The 19,330-nt window shown below is 35.3% G+C and overlaps 1 pseudogene; it reads left to right on the forward strand.

Moving 5' to 3' along the window:
• The first annotated feature begins 10,064 nt into the window (after window positions 1-10,064).
• LOC135222311 (uncharacterized) overlaps window positions 10,065-19,330 on the forward strand; it is a 21,921-nt pseudogene continuing 12,655 nt past the window's right edge.

Here is a 19,330-nt window from a genome sequence, read left to right on the forward strand (position 1 = left end):
AACTTAAATATTCAGAGTATTAAGAAAGGAAAAATTGAGATTCTTCCTGGTATGTATGAATTAGTTTCATACAATATGTTCGGACAAAAAACCATATGTCCTAAAGAATACCTTTTTTATCTTTCTGATTATGGTGAGCAAGTAGGGATTCATGGTGGAAGTGCTATGTTAATTAGGCGAGATACAGCTCACAAAAAAATATCCACTGCAAACAGACATACAAGTGGTTGCTGTTCAGATTTTTCTGAAAAAGAATATACCATATGTTCCCTGTATTTACCTCCAAATAGAACATATCATAATCTGACTCGAGAATTAGAGGGATTAATAAATAAGCTTCCAAGGCCTTTTCTTATTGTTGGTGATTTTAATGGAAGACACTCCTTGTGGGATGATGTAATTTCCAGTCCTAGAGGAAACAATTATAATTTTATTGAAGACCAAAAGCTTGTAATCCTTAATTCTGGAGAACCAACACATTTTCATATTCAAACTGGGACCTTTTCTGTGATAGATTTATCAGTTTGCAGTCCTGATTGTTATCTTGACTTTTCTTGGAGTGCAATGAGTGAAGGATTAGGAAGTGATCATTTTCGAATCCTTATTAATGTAGTAGGTGAAACTGCTACACCAAGATCACCTCGTTGGATTTTGGATAAAGCCAACTGGGCATTATTTAAAACCCTACCTTTTTCAGAAATGGATATTGAAGATTTCCAGTCCCTGGATGATGCCCTGGATTTCCTTTGTAAACAAATTATTGATACTGCCCAGAAGACAATTCCTCGTACAACTAGAAAATTTAAAAGAAAGCCAGTTCCTTGGTGGAACCTTCTATGTCAAATAGCTCGTAAAGCAATGCGAGCAGCTTTTACGCGCTATTCCAGAAATAAATGTAACTATGATTTAATCTTATTTAAGAAGGCACGAGCCATGTTTCGATACCAAGTAAAAGCAAGCCAAATGTCAGTCATTGGAAGATTTTATCTCAAAAATTAATTGGAAAACCCATTTACCTGAAGTCTGAAATAGAATAAGAAAAATTAGTGGCAAATATGTACCAGCACCTCAACCTGTGTTATTAGTAAATGGAAACATGGTTGCCAATCCGGAGTTCTTTGCTGACCATTTTGCTAATGTTTCATTTAAAAACCCCAAGCTCACCTCACTGTGAAGAACGTATTCAAAACGAAAATAAAATTCTCGACTTTACGTCCATGCAAAATGAATCATATAACCAGCCATTTACCTTTCAGGAATTTTTATCTGCCTTGTCATCGTGTATAATGAATCTGTTCCTGGTGCAGACGACATAAAAAATTTCCCAGTGGGAACACAAAAGTTTTTGCTCAGTATCAAAAACAAAATATGGAAAGAAAATGGATTTCCAGCTTTGTGCGACAGCTATATTACTAGCTTTTTTGAAGCCACAGAAGGATGGTACTAGTAGTTATCGTCCTATTGCTCTAACATCATGCATGTGTAAGTTGATGAAAAAATTGTCAATGTGTGACTTTTATAGATTTTGGAAAAGTAGGGCCTTTTAACTCCAGCCCAATGTGGCTTTCGTCAAATGCGCTCTTGTACTGACATTTTAGTGCGTCTAGAAAATTCAATATGCGAGGCTTTCATCTCCAGAAAGCATCATGTATCAGGTTTCTTTGACCTGGAGAAAGCTTATGATACAACCTGGAGATATGGTATTTTGAAGACACTCCATGATTATGAATTTCGAGGAGAATTACCATTATTCATCCAAGCTTTCCTAAAAAATCGATGGTTCAGGGTTAAAGTTGGAAACTCATTTTCATCTCTTCACAGCCAAGAAGGAGTTCCACAGGGAAGTGTCCTTAGTGTGATACGCTTTGCTTTGTCCATTAATGGCGTTGCCTCTGTGATTCCTAAAGATATAATGTTTTCCTTATTTGTTGATGACCTCTCTCTATCGTTTGCAGCCTCAAGAATAGTAGTTGCTGAGAGAAAAATTAAGTTGGCCATTAACAAAATTGTCGAATGAGCAGAAAAAAGGGGTTTTGAATTCTCTACATCGAAAATTGTTGCTGTACATTTCTGCTGGATTAAAGGTATACATCCTGATCCTAACCTCTACATCCATGATCAGAGGATATCATGTAAGGAAGAGACATGTTTTTTGGGATTACTGTTCGACAAAAGAATGATTGGGTACCTCACCTAAAAGATCTGAAAGTTAGGTGTATGCAAGCTCTGAATGTTTTACGAGTGCTTTCCCATACATCTTGGGGACCAGATAGGAATCACCTAATGATCCTCTACAAAGCATTTGTGGCATCGAAATTAGCATATGGTAGTAAGTTATATTCTTCAGCCTCGAAATCAAAACTAAATATTTTTGATTCGGTACATAATGCTGAAATAACGATTGCTAGTGGTGCCTTTAAATCGTCTCCAATCCCAAGCCTTTTGGTAGATTCAGGGGAACTGCCTCTGGATTCATGTCGTCATATCACTTGTTCGATACTGGCATAGAATCCAGAGGATTTCTGACTCATTAACTTGCAAAGCAGTGTTTAGTTATAAATATTATAGCCTTTATGAACATAATCCATGTTACCCAAACCTTTTGGATACATATTTTTAGAAATTTTAGAAGATTATTTTATTCCCAAGGTCAAAGTCTGGCCATTTAAGTATTCTGTTGTGCCCCCTTGAAAGCTTCCTTCTTTGGAGCACTGCAGGTCCTTCACTGGTAGCAGGGAAGAAGTGAGTGCTGAGATGCTGCGCATCTCATTTTTAGAACATTTGGCGGACCATGATGGTTGAGATGAATCCAAGTTTGATGCAGGCGTTGGCTATGGAGTTTTATTTCCCAATTTTAATAAGAGTGGAAGACTGCTAGATCAATCATCCATTTTTACAGCAGTGTTATGCAATCCTAACTGCCCTTAAAGAGATTGCCTGTTATTCTGGAGAACACTTTGTTACATGTTGTGATTCACTGAGTGTCTTGCAAGCTATTATTCATTATAATGTACTCCATCCTATCATTATTGAAATTTTAGAGTGGATTCAGTTGCTTGAGATTAGTGGTAGTAAAGTATCTCTGTTGGTCCCCTGCATATGTCCCCTGCATATAGCTAGGTGTGCACTCCCTACAAATGATATGTATCCGGTCATTAAATCAGCGTTCCTTGATTCTTGGAAATTTGCATTGGAGCTAGAAACCCCAAAAATGAAAGAAATAGCTACCACCATCTTTCCTTGGAAGTATTCATCAATGACTAAGCAAAGGGAAGTAATATTCAGTCGGCTTAGAATAAGTCATACAAAAATGACACATGGCTTTCTGATGAGTGGGGATCATCAGCCTTATTGTAACGACTGCTTGTTACAATTGACATTCAGACACCTGATAGTTAAGTGACCCAGTCTGTCAGATGAGAGAGAGAGAGAGAGAGAGAGAGAGACTTTCCTCCAAGTTGCAGGGGAACTGAAGGTAGTTTTTCCCTTACCAAGATTTTAGGGGCAGATTTTAATGAAAGCGCACTGTTTAATTTTATTAATGCTATTGGTGTTTTAAATAAGATTGAATTTGTCCTCTTAATCTCTTAAGTTTAATAGGTTTTACGGTTATCTATTAATTTTTTTCATGCGGATTTTAATTTATTAATTTTATTTTATTAAATTTAAGTGAACTTTTAATGTTTTAATTTTAAATTATTAATTGTGTCTTGTGTGTGTATATACATGCGTTGGAATGCATTTGTTTATTTGGATATGCATACATATGCTTTATATATTCCATTGCAGTAGCGTTAATAACAGCCCGACCCAATTCAACTAAGCTCTTGCTCCGTCACCTGTTTCCGATACTTGTTTGATCCCGAGAAACAGAAGAGTTCACGGAGGGCATCGTTAGCCTCTCGCGTTGTCAGTTGTCAGTGGGCCTCTGCAATATTCAGCTTCCATGCCTCCAAGGACACCGAGCCATTTGCAGATAGCTGTATCCCTTTTGTCTGTGGTCGCATTCATGACTTCACTTCTGCACCTCCGAGTTTTTCTCGGAGGAAGTTAATCTGTGTAAATGTCAAATCCTTTTCTATCTCTTTCGGCCGATAAGTATCGCAGGGTGAAGCTGCGAAGTGAGTAATTATGCACCAGAATAACATTTTTTTTCTAGTGATCATGCTGACAAAAGCGCCAAACACCGTCTTGGTGACTGAAAACTGTAGAATCCCTCGATAATACCCAAGCTATGAGTTATGTCATTATTCGTATTGCTATAGTATATATATATATATATATATATATATATATATATATATATATATATATATATATATATATATATATATATATATATATAATATAACATACAAGTAGAGGACTGTTTGAGTAGTATAAAATAGAGAACTAGAAAAATAAAACAACAACAAGAGGAAAGCTTCAAGAAAGGAAATGGGAAGGTTTGTAATGGCAAAAGAAAGTCGTAAAAGAAAATGACTGAACTGCTGAAGGTTAAGTTGAAGAAACGAGATGAAAGTCAGATGAAAGAATAAAAAGGAAACTTGTCAAAAACCATGAAGCGAAATAGTCAATAATTAAAGAAGGAAAGAAAAGAATGAATCAACGACAGGAAGAACGGTATTATCCGATTATTATTTTTCTCTCTCTATTTTCCATGAGAATTTTGCACTTCAGCTCCGAATTCAGATTTTATTGTATCTCGTTCTTCCTGTGATACAATGGCATGAAAGTTCAAATTAATTCTAACCCCACAAAACTTTTTGAAAAAAAAGCATCAATTATAGTATATTTTTCTCTGGGAAAATCATGGGGTACTAAAAAGTCAGCCGGAAAAAAATGCACGGAAAAAAAGTAGGAAATGACGAAAAGTGTTTAATAAACAAATAATGTACTTTCACATTTTCTGGTCGGATAAGCCACCAGTGTTTCTATTTTGTTTTGAGCAAAATAACCGGGTAAAAAATGAACAACCAGCATTTTATTTCACGAGACAGTTGGGAATGAATAATCCATTCTTCACAAAATATAGAAGGAAGGAAAGAATATAGAAATAACTGAAGAGTCAAAATAATCATACGAGAAATGGCTGATGATCTGGAGATTTCAAGAAAAGAAAAGTCTATCGGAAAAAGACACGAACTTTAATCCATATTTTTGGGACAAAATGTTATTGCTCCTTATCTCTTGCTGAGAGAGAGAGAGAGAGAGAGAGAGAGAGAGAGAGAGATGGTGTAAGGAGAAGACAAAGGCTGGTGGCATGATACAAACTTGTTTAATCAGTGTTTGTGATAAAAGGGAGCATCTTTAATGACTCAGTGTCAGGAGGCGGGGAAGCTCGATTGCGGGATTCGGTGGCTCATTAACTCTTGAACCATTGGAATTTTAAGGCGCACACTCTCGCCATGGCTTCGTCAACCTCCTTGTGCAAGTTAGTTTTCGGAAATTGTCCGAAAATAGGTTCAGTAGGAGGAATACTTTAGTAGTGGCCACTAATTGTGTTACATGCAGGAATTACAGTGTGGTTGAAGAAGTCGTTCGAAGCTATCCATACGCCGAGATTGCAGGCTTTTGATATTCTCGAGCTGGCGCAACATACGCCTGTCTTCGTAATCGTGGTGTTGAAGGGTCTGCCATTGTGAAAAGGCCTTAAAATATTACCTCTTAGGAATGTGACGGTGAAGGAGATTTCCTACCGTAGCGACTTTATTAACCCAATATGGTATTGGTGCCCCTGCTAAAGATAACGAATACGGCCAAAAGAGTGTAGCATATTCCAAAGATGAGGACCATGCTGACCGTTTGAGCAGGGATACCAAGTAGATGAGGTTCAACCACTTTTTTTCTTTGGTGAAGAAATTAAAGGAAGAATTATTTAAATCATCGTATGACTATGTCAAATATGTTATCTTCCCCGCCGGTATCGGACAAAGTGGACAAGTTAAAATGACATGGTTGAATAAGTATTTACCCGTGTTATCTACATTCAGTGAAGAAATGAAGAAAAAATGGTAAAATCACTTGCGTGGTCATCATGAAAAAGAATTTATCCCTGCAATAGGAAAGATGTGTGGAAGATTTATATATGAAGAACTTATCAAGATTTAAAAGCTTAGTTGTATTAAATGAATTATCTTTCACACACGGTCGGGAAACTGGGGAAGATGTGTGTGGTATATACTAGTGTTACAACCTCCCAGATTGCAATACAGGTTCTATTAGGTCTTTATATTCACTAGGATTGCAATCAGTAAATGAACCTCAGTATTAAGGAAAACAGAAACTCAAGAAAACTTAACAATATTTATTACAAACTAGGAAATTACTTAAATCAACCTTGTAAGGTTAAATACGCTTAAATGCTCAGATAAATAATCAAGATAACAAATACCTGGTTCTCGGGAACTCACAAGATACCCTAAAGCTAATACACTAAACCCTAATCAAGAGAAAATTTCAAGAGTGAAAACATACTTAATATATAACAAATTGGATCCAAATAAGGCTAGCCTAAATATCAATATCCTAATAATAAGGTATTAAGAAGTGGGAGATGAAAAAAAGGAAAACCTTAATATTCCTACCTATCACACAAGCTAAGCAATGTGGAACTCAGTCCACTAAATATCGACACAGAATCAAACGTGACAACATATACATGTAAACATATACATATATATCTATCTATAAATAATCAAAATTGACAAAAGTTCACAATTTCACCTTAAGTGAAGTACCAGAAGAGGAGTTGAATACTGGGCCGTGATCAGTCCAAACTGCTACCAAAAGGGCCAGAACTGTACGCCAAGTACTAAAGAGCAACACCTTGTCCCGAAGGATACGGAACGATCATTCGTCTTACCTAGCGGTAGCCCTCCCTACTTGTCACCTAACGAGCCAAGTTGCTCTCACGTCCCGTATACAGCAGCTGGACCGAGGATGACACGGCAAGTATATCCAAAATCCAGTGCCAGGATACAGCGACGTCACTGGTTTTTCCCGTCAAAATCCTCCTATGGGAAAGAAGGGTCAGAATCAGCGGTCGCAGATGACAGCCTCTGCGAAACTCAATACAGCAGCGTGAAGGTCGCAGGTGACAACAACACCTGCATACAATAGCCGTGATCCAAGGACACATACACAACAGACGTATATTTGCGTCTTTCAGAATCCGTTAGGGAAATATCCAAGTGCGTGGTCCGAAAGGTAAGTATCCAAAGTCGTCCTCCAAATAAATCCAAATATATGCTGCGACGAGGAAAAGTCTAGGTGAAAGCTTGTCAAGGCCCGAACTGCCGTTGACCAGTCCACCGTGTCCACTCATCGCCTTCCCAGTGTTTATAAACACTCAAAGCAAAAGAATAACAATCGTTAAAACGATAGTTCACTAACACACAAAGGAGGAGGAGGAGGAGGAGGAGGAGGCGCAAAAACACTGACAAACAATCGTAAAGCCACTTAACTTACGGTAACACAAGAGTAAACATACTCAGCAAAAATTTACTCTAAAAGTAAACAAGACTGATTTAAATCAACAAAAGAAATAATAATAGTTTTACGTTTAACTTAATAACTAGCAATGTGTCTTGATGATGTATTACTTTCGTAAAACGAATGTATATCATGTCTGTGTATTCTTATGTACACCTTTTCCATGTATTCTTGTATGACTTTGTATGGATTATTAATTCATGTATACCATTCCCCATGTATTTCTGTATGAGTTTTGTTACAAAAAAAAATAACAATTCTGTATGTAATCTGATTTTCCATTTTACCTCTTTATGTATGGAATATTATGCATCTATATACACATATCATAAATGATTAAGACTGAAATGGGTTTTGTTATGTTAATTTTCAGTGTACCCTATTGACTTGAAATAGTGTCGTATGGGCCTTTTATCTTCATATTACATTGATGATTACAGTAAAAAGATATTCATATACATATATATATATATATATATATATATATATATATATATATATATATATATATATATATATAATATATATATATATACTCGCGAAATGTTCTTGAAGTTCTTCTCCATTTATGAAATGTTCTAGAATATCATTTCTCCTTCAGCTCTCCATACTGTCCTCCACTTACCTGATCTCGCCATGATATGTCTTCTTGCTCCGATTCTACTAATGAGTTTGAGAATTCTTCTTCGGAGTCAGAGGGCTGAGTAATGGCGAGCTGCTCTTCGTAGAAAGATCAATCTACGGAATCTTCAGTGAAACGTCATCTACAGAAAGTAATCAAATCTCAGTTCTAGGTAGATGGATTAATATTTCTTTCCTTGATATGTACTAATACCCTGTATTGACATCTTGTCTATACAAAACCATAGGATCTCAGTTCAGGAAAAATGAACGAATATTATTTATTTATCGTAAATTAATTCTACACTTAATAGGATATTCACACATGCATAATTAACAAATGCTTAGTAAGAAAATATTCACCTTCCAGTATAAACAATTTCCTGGAAAACTTGTTCCGGATTTTCATATTATTAATTCTTGACGATATTCTTAGGAAATAGTCCACCATCACTGTCTAAATGTATATGAAGAAACATGAATTTTGCAAATAAAATAGAATTTCAAAAAGCAAAGATAAAAAAAAGAAGGAAAAAGTTGTCAACTGAATATTCCTCACTTTTTTCCAATAAGCTGATTTTTTATTGATCAATTGTGCTACATTGGACGGTCAGAAGTTTGACAATCATATCCCGTCCTCCTTTTGGCCTCTTGAAGAGAACTGGCGTCAGATATCCGCAGGTCAACAGTCATCTCGGCCTTCGACTTCCTACGATACAAAACACTCTCGAGTCATGGCATCATCCATCTCCTCGGACTCGCATTCATTCTTAGGGAATAACAGCGTAGGAGTATTCAGTGTTGATGAGCTTTGCTTAATTTTTCAGTTCGCATTCAAATCTGAATACGAAGATTAAAAAAGATTAACATGACAAATGTGATTGCAAGGTAAAGAAGGCACCTGCTCGTAACATTTTATATAATATAATATAAATATAATATGATATATACATACAATAACATACATATGTTATATATATGATATATATATATATATATATATATATAATATATAATATGTATGTGTGTGTATGTATACATACATAAGACGTGTGTATTTACGCATATTTGCGTTTGCGTATTCACACTCAGCTTAAATACAACCGGACTATATATATATATATATATATATATATATACTATATATATATATATTATATATATATATATATATCATATATATATATATATTTATATATATATATGTATATATATATATACACATATATATAAATATATATATATATATATATATATATCTATATATATATATATATATATACTATATATATATGTGTGTGTGTGTGTGTGTGTGTGTGTGTGTGTGTGTGCGTGTGTGTGCGCGCGCGTATGTTCATGCTCAGCCTAAATAACAGGGTTTAAAACCATTATATCAAGTATAAACAAACCTAAGACAATGGAAAGCGCTGCTTCTTCAACTTGTTGAAAAGATCTCGAATACAAAAACATCTGCAGAAAGAACATAGCGATGCCATTGAGATCAATAAACCGCTGTTTTACCCTAAACGTCATCGGCTAGTGAAGTCTACAGCATCAATTACAATTAGAGAGAGGAGGATCTAACGTGGAATTTAATGTATGTGGCCGCTGTATAGTTACATAGCTGACTGGTCTGTAGTTCTGGCATCTCTCTCTCTTTCTGCCGATCTATCTCTCTATCTATCCTTCAACTGCCTGATCCTCTCGCCTACCGAGAACATAGCGCGGTGCTCGGTCACTCAGTATAGCGCCAACTGCCGGCCAAGGAAGAAGGTTCCCTCCGCTGGCTCGTTCCAGTGCCAGGCTGTGTGGAACTTTAGCTGCCTGGAAGTTTTCCTGTGCGACATTTAATGGAAACGCCATATACAGTTATTTGGTATCAAGCGGATATGTCTTCGTCCTTTTAAGGAACCCACAGGATGTGATTTAATTCTCGCACATGCGGAGAGCGCGAAAGTATCTTGTGTTCAGAATGAAGTCGTCCGAACTGACTCATCTTGTCATGGAAGTCCGCAACAGACAGAGAGATTCCGATTAATATGCAAATCAGTAAATACCTTACGATCGCGATTCTCTTTGGAATCGGTGAGTACACATTACGCATAAGGATTCAGAAACATAACTTTATATGTGACCGGAGGAAAAAACGGTAAAGCGCTTAATGAAGTAGGAACGTGCCTCTTTATTGGCATTATTAACCCTTATTCTACGTATATACCCACCGCATTTATATAATATACATATATATATATATGATATATATATATATATTTATAATATATATATTATATTATATATATATATATATATATATATATTATATATATATATGTGTGTGTGTGTGTGTGTGTGTGTGTGTACATATTTACACAAGCATGCATGTATATATATATATATATATATATATATATATATATATATATATATATATAATATATAAAATGTATATTCATATAGTTCCGATTTTAGATGACGTTGACGAATTACAAGTTTAATTAACTGCCACCAAATACCAAATCTAAATCAAGAAAATATAGAGCAACATCAAGTGTTGGATGAATTGAATAGTCTTGATTGTGAAAGCGACAGTTTCCTTTAACAAGAAAAACTTCATCCATCAATTTTAATTCTCACTTCAAAAGAATTTATTAACATCCCACAATTCGTAATCGTGTCTCTGTATTTATTCGTGCATCTGTAAATATATAGTTTTTTTTTTTTTTTTTTTTTTGTGTAACGATTTATTTATCTTTTTTTGTGGTTGGTGGACTATGGTGGTTCCAAGAGATTTGGAATTATTAATTTATTTTCACTTAGAATTTCTTCTTCTTTAAATGCGATTCTCTAAAAATATTATTCTCATTTTAATTCATTTTATGTATATAGATATTTCTAAAAACATTTACTTAATTATTTTTTCATTGCTACATACACCTTGCTAGCACATAGATTTTCCCTGTCTATGTACATCATTATTTTTTGGTGAAAGTCGTTGGAATGAGATAATATTACGAGATATTATTACTGAGCTGGAAAATTATATACGCAGCATATAAAACAATTAGTAATTTTTCCCATTAAAAACTAGTTTACATAAAGATATCGATATTCATACTGCAATTTAGTACACAACTACTGTTTTTTCTAATAACTAATCTCCTCTGTCTGTACTTCCCATTGCCTTCTGTTACTTCGTTCGGGTGAACACCATATTTTTTTTAAGCTTAAATGTTAAGTCAATGTGCCCTGAGGGCTTGTTCCATATGAATAGGGTTCATCTTCTGAATAATAATAATAATAATAATAATAATAATAATAATAATAATAATAATAATAATAACTGCAGAAAAAATTCATGAACTTAAACATAAATTAATTTACTAGAAAACGCTTTTAATCACTCGATAAAAACAAGATTAAGTAGAACTTTCGAAGAATAATTTTCACGGTCTGGTAAAACGATAAAAGTTGATGCCATCTCATTTAGAAAAGTAAACATCTGTCATCCTGACACCGAAGAACATAACTTATTTTGACTCGCAAATTTCTACAAACGCCTTCCTTTCTATGGTTTAGGAGAAGGTAAAGGAGTTGTTTATTCAGATAATTATCCAATCATTACATATTTATATTATGCAACAGACTCGCATGAGAACATTATCTTGAATGAGGACTAAGTGGAACAGTCACGTCCCTAAAAGAAGGAGACAAAATAAGACCTTTTGCTCCTGTGTGAATCTTGATGCGTCGTTAAAGAGACGCTGGAAATCCTTAAGCTTTCCAAGGAGGTGCTGTCCTCGGCTTCAGAGGAAATATAAATGTAAACTGATATTCTCTCTGACGGGATGAGAACAGTAGGATTTTGAGTGACTGTAGTAATACACCAAGATTTGCGCTAAAACGAAAAAGTTGTAGCTTCTCTCTGGGAATGACATATAATTATTATTATACTGCTGCGAGAAATAAAGGAAACCTGCAGGTGTGAGTACATTTAAGTTCATTTTGCTGCTTGGTATTCATTCATACAGAACTCTCTCTCTCTCTCTCTCGTCTCTCCTCTCTCTTCTCTCTCTCTCTCTCTCTCTCTCTCTCTCTCTCTCTCTCTCTCCTATCGTAGCATGCACATCTATAATGAATTTTTTTTTTAAGTTGTGCGAATATACTTTCATCATTATACGCATATTTTATCTATATATACATATGTGTAAGTGTTTACATAATAAAAATATGGAATGTTAGTCCATATATATAAAAGTCTAAAACTAAAGAGGTCAACCAGATTGCTTGCAGGAATGTGATCAGACTAGAGACGCTAAAGATGACGTATACAATAAAAGTAGGCTAAGATAACATGCCGTCACCTGTAGTCATTCAATTGTTTATAAACATTAGTCCAAGCTCCCTGCTTGAGACAACTACCCGACCTATTATTCAAACGGCCTACGTGATCTGTAGCGTGTCTCATTTGATTGTGTGTTCGTATGAAACTATGTCATCTGATAGTATGTTCATATGTTCGAACTACTGTCTGTTCCTTCATAACTTGTAACAGAGATGGTAGACAGCAGAAGAGAGTTAGCTATCGTCATTAGAAGACCTTGTACCTCTTTACCTAAGCTTTATCATGTAGAGGAATAGGATTATGCCATTATCATTGGCAGAAGCGATCAAGCTATCGTCATAGAAGACTTGTACGATCATACCTGATCTTCATCATGTAAAACTTCAGAAGAATATACTATTTTTATACCTTGTGTTTTCTACAAGAACCTCACCGAACCATGAGTTTTAACACATCGTCGTAAAGATAATACCGACTTCGTAAGTGATCTACAAAACCCAGACACTCCATTGAAGATGGAAGTGCAATACCAACCGACTTAGCGTAAGTTTATCGCTAGTCTAACATTACCTCATAGGGCGCCTTATCATACAAGGCACAAGCCCGAATATTGGTGGCCAGCGGACCAGAAGAACTCTACAACGTCCTACGAAGAAAAACCAGAATAATAAATCATGTATCATAAGAAGTCAACGACGACGAAGCAGCAGATTCTTCAAGCAACCTAGTCTCATCATTAGTGAGCGACTTCAGAAAACAACAAGATTCGTCAAGCAACTTAGTATCATCGTTAGTGAATAACTTCAAGAAACAAAACCGACGTGTCCTTTTCCTACGGCAACGGAAGCTTCGTCTCTCATTAGAATCATTCAAGAAAACATCGTTAGTGAGCGTTTCCGGCACTGCAAGAAACAACCGAACGCGTCTGCAGCATCGGATTTTCAAGGGCTCGAATCATCGAAACAACGCGCACGGGGGAAACTGAAGCCAAACCAGGTCGTCCGCTAAATAGAGAAGGAGGACCAAGGGCCGTGTGTCGTTTATCGGAACACCGTGACTTCCCACAAAAGCAAGCTAAGTACAATTTTTTATTCATTTGGAGTAACTTTGAGTGTTTCCTTTGCAGGTCGAATTTCGTTATTCCTGTGGCTGAAGTTACGAGACATTCTTAATCTTACTTTTTTACAGAAATTATCTATATCATTGAGATTTCGCTACTGCGAGTTTTTATCTTTGAGTGTCTGTATTTCCAGAAGTTCTACTGAAATATCATAATCATATACTATGTTAATTTATCATTTTGGGTGTTATTATTAATCCCCAAACCCCCCCTTACGTAACAAATCAGTGAATATGCGTTTACGCAGTGGACGTCTGTATTTATACAGATGCATGGATAGGGTCGTTAAGCACCGTAGTGATTAGAAAACACACAAAAAACAAGTGGAACACCCGTACAAATCTATATAAATTAGAGGTAACACTATTTCGGGTCATGACAATAATGCTCCCTTTGCAAGTCCCGATCGCAGTTTTAGCTTGAGTTTTTTGAGTTATATAAAATATCGAACCTCAATGACTCAACTTAACTTTAAAAATACGGCTGGATTGCAAGGAATAACATGTCTGTAAAAAACTTTCATCAGGCTAAATGCGCTGACCAGGATCCCTCACTATTTCAAATTTTAGCAAAGAATGAAGTACAAACAGTTAATATTGAATACAGTAGAGATAACTTGCCTTATTAGTAATCGCTCAGTCCTAATCGTTCGTCATTCATTGCTTTATACGTAACCAGCAACAAATGCTAAAAACACACAATACGTTGCCGATGGTAATAAAGAGAAGGATCCTAATTATTACAAAAAGAAATAGAAACAGTAGCCTTTCAGAATCAAACAAGCAAACTCGGTTTACTGTGTCACCTAGTCAAGCGGTCAAGGTTAGTTAAATCTGCCGAGTTTTCAAAGCGAAGCAAATTCCACACAATAAGCGACTCTAGCAGAGTGGGGAAAAGCGATGTTGGTTTATACATACCGATATCTTTTTTGAATTAAAAAGGATTTTTCCTATGAAACACACGACCGTATAAAGTAATCAGAGCAGGTTTTGGGGGGGTGTTTTAATTTTAATACATTAAGTTATAATAAATACTGGTGGATTAAGCCCACAACTGTACGCGCCGTAAAATTAGAATATCTTGTTTTATTTCTTTAGTAAAACGTAAGATCCTGTATTTACGGACTCACTGTCTGTTGTTCGAACTTCCCTAATGAGAATCCGGATAAGCGAGCGCTTACAGATACCTCTATAGTTATAAAAAACGTTGATCTGTATGTAGTGTAATTGTAAGATCCATCTAGGGGTATACAAAATATTATCTTACATCCTGCAAAATAAGGAGTGTTTATCAAAGGAAAATCCTATAAACCTTCAAACATATTAAAATCCGTTTGAACAAAAATGAGACAGTTAATCAAATAATAACTTATATAAGGAACTATACATTGTCTCATAATCGTAACATTGTTCAAATGACCCAACAGAATTCTCCCACCCCACAACCGCAGTCGTACTTTGCACGCAAAATCTCGAGAAGCATGCACCTCGAATGTCTTAGTGCGTGTAAAAAGACTTTGCTGGGGAAATGAATTTTAATCCTTCCCGACACTCTGAAATATAACGATTTCCGCGAACAAAGCCCTACAAAGTATACATATCGTGGATACGGAAAAGTTATAAATATCGCATTTTTTATTGTTGCTAATTTTTAATCACGCCCAACCAGTCGTGGATGAATCTCTCTGATAATCTATCTAAAGTAATATCCGTAAAGTCATTCAAGCAGAGGTGATTGAGCTGAATTTTTTTTTTATCTTCTACCTGAATACCAGGAAGTTTCTCCACTAGCGAGTGATCTCTGGGAGAAAAACGGATGTCATTGAAAACAAAACACGGTCTAAGGACAAACATAAAGCTATTTACGTACCTTCGTATAGATTCTCAATGAAATTTCAAAATAGAGATAAAATGACGAAGTTGAAAAATGTTAGTAATGGGAGTCATTAGGAAATCAAATAGCCCATATAATTTTTTCCCTCAAACGTCATGCCATAAAAGATCGGACTTGGCGTATCTGCGCAGATTACGGTCGCTTAAACAAGGAAACGACTTCCGTAGTTTGTTTTCCAGTGCGATGTTACCGACGACATCTTATCTCTGTTAGGTTAGAATAAATTTTTTTTTTCACCAACTTGGACTTACTTAAATGTTTTTACCAGATACCATTACCTAAGTGATTGTACCTCATACACCGTTTTCAGCACACTCAGGGGACATTATCAATTTTTACGTATGCCTCCGGCTTACGTTGCACCCCAATTACAATATAGTGTTTGGAGACTATTAGGGGATAACCTACATGCCTATATGGATGTCTTGTAATCTTTTCTAATACCTTTAGAAGTACATTCACATAAAGTAGAGCTAGTTGCTACAGAGACAAAGACAAATAATCTCAGAGTAAAATATCTAAATGTGAGTTTTTTTAAAACCGAACATGTTTATCTAGGTTTTATGTGTTCTAGTCAAGGTCTTAAAGTAGTCCGTGGTAAGGTGTCGGTTATTCATAACTTCCGGTACCTATTAACGTAAAAGGGGGATACAGCACTTTTGCGCTGTAGTGGGTATTACAATCGTATGCAAATATGTAACTCTTCAATCATGACAGCTCCTTTAACAGATCTTACGAAGAAGAGCGTAGATTGATTATGGTCTAAAAAGCATCAACAGGCGTTCGATATCTTAAAAGCGGAATAATGCAGCTTACCTAACTTAAAAATCCCTGATTTAAATAAGGAATTTTTTTTTTTTTTATTGCAACAGACGCCTCAGACCAAGGGGTAAGAGGGATACTACTTCAGTAATATGATAAACAGTTCTTCCCTATAGCTTTTTATTCACGTAAACTAAAGCCCTCTGAAAGTAAATATGCAGTAATAGGCAAGGAAGGGCTAGGTATCTTTAACACTAGTACATTTTAAGTTCATAATCTATGGCTATCCTGATAAAGTCCTTACTGAACATGGAGTCCTTTACCGAGTTTTTCAAAGGCTTTAATCACAGTCCAAAGGGAACTCGGTGACAAATGATCATTCAGGTCTTTGGAGCCAAGATAAGATATCTACCTAAGAAAGCAAATATCATAGCTGACGCATTATCCCGCAATCCCGCACCATACAGCAAAGAACCATTAATGACTAAAAGATATAGAAACATCCGTGCCTATTGTTAAAACCGTATCTAAACAAGAAAATTCCTTAACCCAAGAGATCGCGAGCATTGAATATCTGGGTCGGAGCGCAGAACTGTTACGAACTGAACAAAGCAAGCGTCAACAGACATAACCCAAACAATAAACACTTCGAAACGGAAACAGGGTCAGCGGCTAAGCAAAAACAATACACACTTCGAGCAGAAACCCTAAAGCAAAAGTATACTTAAGGTATGTGTATCAGAATAATGTAATCAAATGTAGTATTATATGTAGGTCCGTGACGAGGAAAACCCGAACCCAGAACACAGCAGATGACTAACGACCAGGTAGTAATAATAATCTCTTTCATACCAATCGTCATAAACTGGTTGCATTCCGTCATCCAGGTTCCATAGTATGTCACAGAAAGCCAAATCACTATTTTACTGGCCTACAATGCTTACAGATATAAAAAGCACATAACTGATTGTAACACGTGTCATGAAGACAAGGGACACACTAAGACACCTGTCAGTTTAAGGGCTATCCTGTGCCAAATCAATCCTTGAAAGAATATACGTAGAATTATTAACGGAATTACGAGTCTGACAGAGGGAATAAACACTTCTAGTGTTAATAGTCCTTGACACGTTATATAGAATTAATAGCACTAAAAACAAACACCGAAATTGAGTGCGTTAGGAATATTTATGAGTGCTAAATCAGTAAATATGGAATTCAACACATAATAATCTGTGACTCGGGTGGTGTAAATCAATAATAATCTCCTTAACACGTTGTGTGAATTCCTTTCCATTAAGAAAACCAATAATATATTTGATCACCCAGAGTCAATCGGTTTGGTAGAATAACGGATAATTAAATAGGAAGTGTCAATGTCTTACGAGTTACAACTCGTGATGTTGGATCCGAACTGGATTATAGCGGTTCTCGCGGTTTTAAATACCTATATCATTGATATCTTGTATCTATAGAATTGATGCCACAAGTAGCCTTTAACGGTACGCCCGCTAGAACACTTTTCCACATATTCAAGCCAACCATTAATTTATCAAGATATATAAAAAAATATATAAATAAATAAATATAAAAATAAAATAAATATGGATACAAGTGGAGTCAATATAATACACTCCGTAAGAAGTCGGAAGGGTTACAAATTATAATAAAAAAGGAATCACGATAATATCAATAAGCAAAACGTAACCATTAAATATCCAAATATATATGCGTAAAGATTTGAACTCTAACTTAACGCTTTAGTAATGACAAATAAGCTAAAAGTTCAACACTATCAAAACCTACTGACATATTGTCTGTCCCGGGTGATTTATATTCGTAGTCAATGAAAAAAAAATTAAGTAAATAAATAAATAAATAAATAAACTAATAATAAATAAAATAAATAAAATAAAATAAAAGAGATTTTAAAGTCAGGAAGTCTAGAAGTGAAAATGTTATCTATGGAATAATCCTATATGAATCTTATACAGGGCTAATAATATATATAAATTTGTATGGAAACCTTTTTGATCAATAGTTTGAATAAGGAATATTTATTTAACATAATGCCAACATGAAACTAATATATTGTTCAATTTTGGTACTGTTTTTTTTTTTTTTTTTTCAGACATTCTTCTCATGCGGGTGAGAATTAAAACACTAAAATATCATTTGAAAATACTAAAGTCGTATCTCTTACAGCAAGTAACGTAACTCTTAGCTGGCTGAGAGCAATCTCCTGCCAAGTGACGACGTCATCATTGCTCGTATCAGCATTTGTTCCTTTTAACCTTTTTCCTCAATAATCTGCTTGCACAGGCTTCATCTCGCGCTTGCAAAAGCAGATTGACTGGAGAAAGGAATGCTTAGCCCGAACTTCTCATGGGGCAAGGCAGACGTTAGGTACAGGTGTCTATCGGTATGCGCAATGCAACTTGCAATCATTTTAAAATTAATGAACAAAATAAGCAAATAGAATTTCTATAACAACAAAATGAATTAATTTTTTCTGAACCTCATAGACATTTAGAAGTATCACGATATGGATATGGATTATTTACTTGCAACATTAGCCTATTACAATTCAAGTAAAACATTCATGGGAAAATGTCACATTTTCTTGAAAAACCCAAAGTTTCTATAGAAATTAGTTACATAGTGGGTTTTTCGTTGCATCTCCTACCTATTAATAATGTTTTAAAAGTTAACCTCAGAGGATGCGCACGAGAAAATTGAATATGAAACTTTTGTTAGGGCACATAGAATCATGATTAATCTTCTCTTTGACTCTTATGTTGCCTGGCAATCTTACAAATAGCTCCATTTTCCACTTCTTTGTCTAGTAACTTACTACCAGTAATATCGAATTTTCTTTGAGATTCGTATTGATATCTGTTTTATTTTTTACTAATTAATGGATATTTTTACGAGTCATCATTAGACCTGGGTATTTTTTTGGTCACTCATTGTTAATGCCATGGATAAAAAGTTTGTACAGCGGACTCTTCTGAATTCCAAAATATCAGCGAATTCATGTGGGTTAAGGCTGGTCTAAATGCTCTCTTCCCTCCCCTGTATTTGGATGTCGTCTGAAT

This window comes from Macrobrachium nipponense, chromosome 3 (genome assembly GCF_015104395.2).
Source record: "Macrobrachium nipponense isolate FS-2020 chromosome 3, ASM1510439v2, whole genome shotgun sequence".
In the NCBI taxonomy this organism is placed as follows: domain Eukaryota; kingdom Metazoa; phylum Arthropoda; class Malacostraca; order Decapoda; family Palaemonidae; genus Macrobrachium; species Macrobrachium nipponense.